At 35.7% G+C, this 5,683-nt stretch overlaps 1 pseudogene; it reads right to left on the reverse strand.

The window, feature by feature from the left end:
- Window positions 1–2,334: 2,334 nt before the first annotated feature.
- Window positions 2,335–3,054, reverse strand: LOC133769358 (U1 small nuclear ribonucleoprotein C-like; annotated as a pseudogene).
- Window positions 3,055–5,683: the final 2,629 nt, after the last annotated feature.

Below are 5,683 nucleotides of genomic sequence, written 5' to 3' on the forward strand. Positions count from 1 at the left end.
CAAGTCATAATGATTCTTCTTTTTATTATAATGAGGTTTATACAAAGGGTGCAGAGGTGACAACATTGAAAAATCATGAATAAATTATAAATATGAAGTATGAGACATGCTAACTATCCTGATTTCATCATTATATAATATATACATATGTCAAAACATCACCTTTTACTTTATAAATATATATAATTATGGGAAAACTACTTTTCTACTTAATAATAGTAAACTTTTTAAAAATTATATCTCATTGGATAGAATAAACATGAATAAAACTCAGTACCCTTTCATGATTAAACTAAAACAAGATAAAAATTAGTAAACTAGAAATAGAAATGAATATTTGGTTTTACATATTTTTAACTTCCACATATGACAGAAAATGTGGGATATATTTCTGTGTCTGCCCTATTTTACTCACAGTAATGATCTCCAATCCATTAATTTTGCTGCAATTGTCAGGATTTCTCTTTATGACTACACACACACACACACACATATTTCTCACATTGTCTTTCTCCATTCACCTATTGATGACATCAAGGGTTGATTCTTTAACTTAGCTATTGTGAATATTACTGCAATAAACATAGAAGTTAACCTATTTTTTGTTTGTGCTGACTTCATTTCCTTTGGATATATTCCCAGAAGAGAGATTCCTGGATCACGTGGTAGATCTAGATTTAGTCTTTTGAAGAACCTCCATTCTTCTTTTTCATCATGGTTGTACTAATTTGCAGTTCTCCCAACAGTGTTAGGGTTTCCTTTCCTCCACATCCTTACCAGCATTTGTTATCTTGTCTTTTTGATAATAGCGATTCTAATTGGAGTGAGATGGTACCTTACTGTGGTTTTTATTTCCGTTTCCCTGATGGATAGGGATACTGAGCACTATTTTAAATATTTGTTGGCCATTTGTATTTCTTCTTTTGAAAAATGTCTTTTTAGACCCTTTGCACATTTCTTAAAAGGATTGGTTTTTGGCTGAATTTTTTGAGGTCCATATATATTCTGGATACTAATCCTTTCTGAGGTGTATAATTTATGAGTGTTTCCCGTTCTGCCATTTTTTTTCTTCACTCTGTTGATTGTTTCCTTTGTTTTGCAGAATTGTCTTAATTTGTTGTAAACCCATTTGTTTATTTTTTCTTTTATTGCCTTAGTTTTCAAGATCTTATCCAAAATACCATTGTTGATGCCAGTATTGGCGTATATGTATGCATTTATTTCTGGGATTATGATGCTATTCTATTGATTTATGTGTCAATTTTTAGTGCAAATACTATGCTGTTTTGTTATATCAACTTAGTAATATGTTTCCAAATCTAATATTTTGATACCTCCAACTTTGTTCTGTTGTTCAAGATAGCTTCAGCTATTTTGTGTTTCTATATTAATTTGAGGAATTTTTGTTCTAATTCTGTGAAGAACCTGCCTGGTATTTTGATGAGAATTCTATTAAATACGTAAATTGCTTTGGGTACTGTGAATGTTGCAGATATATTCATTCAATCCACGAACTTGGGACTGCTTTCATTTTCTGTGTGCCACCTTTAATTTCTCTCTTTAATATTTTATACTTTAATTGTAGAGGTCTTCCACATCCTTAGTTAAATTTATTCCAGTTAAATTCCAGTTAAATTCCTTAGTTAAATTTATTCTTAGGTATTCGGAATAAAATTGCTGTTTCTCAGCAACTTCACTATTGTTCTGTATGCCTATTTATATAAAATAATGATGATTTTTTGGATTGATTTTTGTAGCCTGCAGCTTTGCTGAATTAATTTATCAATCCTAAAATCTCTTGGTGGAGTATCTTGGTTCTTCTATATATAGAATTGTGTCATCTGCAAATAGGGATAATTTGACTTTATCCTTTGCTATTTGTATTTCTTTTATTTCTTGTGCCTAATAGCTCTAGTTAAACTTTCAAATACAATTGAATAAGAGTAGACTTCCTTGTGTGGTTCCAGATCTCTGTGAAGATGTATTCTTTTAGCTTTTTCCTATTCAATAAGTTTATCATATATAGCCTTTAGTTTTTTAAAGTTTGTTCAAGATTTTTTTCATGAATGAATGTTATATCCTTTTGAGTGTCTTTTGTTTATTAAGATGATGTCTATTAGGTCTCATACATTTATGGATTTATGTTTGTTGAAATATCACTGCAATGAATCCTAGGTAGTCAGATGAATTATATTTTGATGTGCTGTTTAATTTTCTTTACTAGTATTTTATTGAGGATTTTTACATATGAGTTCACCAAGGATATTAATTAGTCTGTAGTTTTATTTTTGTTGTGTTCCTATACAGTTTTTTTTAACTAAAAGGGTTGAGAATTTTATTCTCACATTTCACAATACAAATGAAAATTGCACTTTTTGAAATCTCACTTCCCTCCAAAACTATTCTTTCTTTGATAAGAAGGGGGAGCAAGTCTTCTTTGTCATGCTGTTAGAAAACACCCAGCGTCACAGCACCATGATCTCCTGGTGAAGCACAACAAGCGATACAGAGCTGCTAGGAAGAGGCCTCCCCTCTCTCCTTATGTGTCCAGCTGAGTCATTCCTGGACGAGTGGGCACCATCATGGGACAGGCAGGAGGTCTCATCATTGGAAGCCCCGGCATCATTGGCATATGGCCTCCCATGGGTGGCTTCATTCCAGGAGCAGGTCCCACTGGCATCATCCCAGGAGGAGGAGGGCCCATCATTGGCATCATGGGAGGGCCTCCCATATGAGGTGCAGGCATCATACCAGGGCGAGGAGGACCCGGGAGACAGGGGAGGTGGGATCATCACTCCTGCAGGAGGAGGAGCAGAGAATGGAGTAGGCGGTATCTTTCCTCATTGAAATGCAGCTGTTGTTTTGTTGATCAGGCTCTGAGCCTGCTCTTCCATCCATTTCTGATAGTAGTCTTTCACATTCTCTTTGTGTTTCCTACCACTGCAGTGCGTTTTTCTCACAGATGGGGAGTCATGGGTGAGGTACGTATAGCAGTAGTCACAGTAAAACTTGTGCATGTTGCTCTGCAGGCCGTTGGCCACTCCGTTCCCCGCCGCTCGGAAATGACGCCTCCCATAAGTTTTAGAATTAAGGTAATTCTGGCTTTGTAGAATAAGTTTTGAAGCATTTCTTCTCTGTCAAGTTTTTGGAATAGTTTGAGAAGAATTGGTAATAGTTCTTTCTTAAAAGTTAAGCATAATTCATCAGTGAAGCCATTTGGCCTTGGGCTTTTCTTTGTTCAGAGAGTGTTATGGTTTCAATCTCATCATTCACTAATGATCTGATCATGTCTACTATATCATAGTAATTCAATATTGGTTATATTTACCTAGTATTTTATATACTCATTATGTATTTCCAATTTTGGGCACATAGTTCATAATAGTTTTTAATTATCCTTTGCATTTATTTGGTCTCAATTATAATAACTCCCTTTTCATCTCTAATTTTGATATCTGTATTATCATTTTCTTTCTTAGTCTACCTAAAGTTTGTCAATTAAAAAAAAAACAATTCTTTATTTCATTCATCTTTCATGTTTCCAAAATTTGTATTTCATTTATTCTCAAATTTTTGTTACTTCTTTTACTTTTCTAACTTTGGATTTGGGTTGTTCTTGTTTTTCTGTGACCTTGAGCGTTGGTATTCATCTATCTATTTATGTTGGTGCTTTTTTGCTACAAACTTTTCTAATACTGCTGTATTTCATATATTTTTATTTGTTTCCTTTTTCATTAGATTCAAGGAATTTTTAAACTTCCTTTTTATTGGCCAGCGCCGTGGCTCAACAGGCTAATCCTCTGCCTTGCGGCGCCGGCACACCGGGTTCTAGTCCCGGTCGGGGCACTGGATTCTGTTCCGGTTGCCCCTCTTCCAGGCCAGCTCTCTGCTGTGGCCAGGGAGTGCAGTGGAGGATGGCCCAAGTCCTTGGGCCCTGCACCCCATGGGAGACCAGGAGAAGCACCTGGCTCCTGCCATTGGATCAGTGCGGTGCACCGGCCGCAGCGGCCATTGGAGGGTGAACCAACGGCAAAGGAAGACCTTTCTCTCTGTCTCTCTCTCTCTCACTGTCCACTCTGCCTGTCCAAAAATAAATAAATAAATAAAAATTTAAAAAACTTCCTTTTTATTTCTTCAGCGACCTATTGTGTTTTTTTAAAGATTTATTTATTTGAAAGGCAGAGTTACAGAGAAGAAAAAGCAGAGAGAGAGGAGGTCTTCCATCCACTGGTTCACTCCCCAGATGTCAAAATGGCCAGTGCTACACCCTTCTAAAGCCAGGAGCCAGGAGCTTCCTCTAGTCTCCAATGTGGGTGTAGGGGCCCAAGGGCTTGGGCCATCTTTGACTGCTTCCTCAGGCCATAACAGAGAGCTGCATCAGATGTGGAGCAGCCAGAACTCTAACTGGTGCCCATATGGGATGCTGGCACTGCAGGCAGCAGCTTTACCCACTATACCACAGCCCCGGACCCATGCCCCATTGTTAATTCAGGAGCATGCTATTCGTTTCTGTGCATTTTATTATTTATAGAGTGTTTTTTTAAGGTTTTGTTCCATTGTGGTCATAAAAGATGTGATAAAATTTTGCCTTTTGGAATACATTAAGATTTATTTTTTAGTATAGTATATGGGCTATCCTAGAAAATATTCCGTGTGCTAATGAAAATGTGTATTCTACGGTTATTGGATGGAATGATGTATACATGTGTGTTAGGTCCATTTGGTCCATTGTGTTGTTTAACTGATTTTTTTGTTGTTGGTTTTCTCTTTGGATCTCTCCATTAGTCAAAGTGAAGTTTTGAAGTTCTGAAAATCATTGTTTTGGAGCCTATGTCTTCCTTTAGAACTCATATCACTTGTGTTCTAAAATTAGGTGTTCCACCACTAGATGCTTTTGTGTTTACAATGGTCATATATTCTTGGTTGTTATAAAGTAACTTTCTTTTTTTACATTTTTACCTATTTTTGTCTGATAACAGTGTAGCTATCCTTGCTCACATTTTGTTTCCATGAATATGGAGTATATTTTTCCATTCTTCACTTACAGAGTGTGTGTGTGTGTGTGTGTGTCTGTGTGTCTTCTGGTTCCATGAGTTTCTTATAGGGAGCTTATTGTGGGGTTGTGTTTTTGACCTTTCATCCAGTCTGTTTCTTTTATTTGAGTAATTTAGCCCATTTATATTTAATGTTATTACTGATAAGGAATATTTCATTCTACTCTTCTGATTTAAAATTCTATCCTTTGTTATTTTTAGTGTGTTTTATACTTTCACACATTTTCATGATGGAAGGTATCATTCGTTGTTTCTATGTGTAGAAAATCCTTAAGAGTCATTTGTAAAATTGGCCAAGTGGTGATGAATTCCTTCAATTTTTTTGTTTTGTTTTGTTTTATAACTATGTCTCTCCTCCATTTGTGAAAGATATCTTCACTGATTAAAATGTTCTGTGTTGGCAGTTTTTATTTTTTTTTCCTGTGAGAACTTAAACATATTTCCATTCATTCTTGGCCGGTAAGGTTTCTTTTTGGAAAGCCTACCATCAATATATAAAAGTTCTCTTAACAATGAACTGGTGCTTTTCTCATGCAGATTTTAGAATTATTCTTGTTGTACTTATGGAGTTTGACTATGACCTACTGTTGGGGTTTCTCTCCGCTTATGTCTATTTGGGGTCCATTTTG

This window comes from Lepus europaeus, chromosome 11, assembly GCF_033115175.1.
Source record: "Lepus europaeus isolate LE1 chromosome 11, mLepTim1.pri, whole genome shotgun sequence".
NCBI lineage: Eukaryota > Metazoa > Chordata > Mammalia > Lagomorpha > Leporidae > Lepus > Lepus europaeus.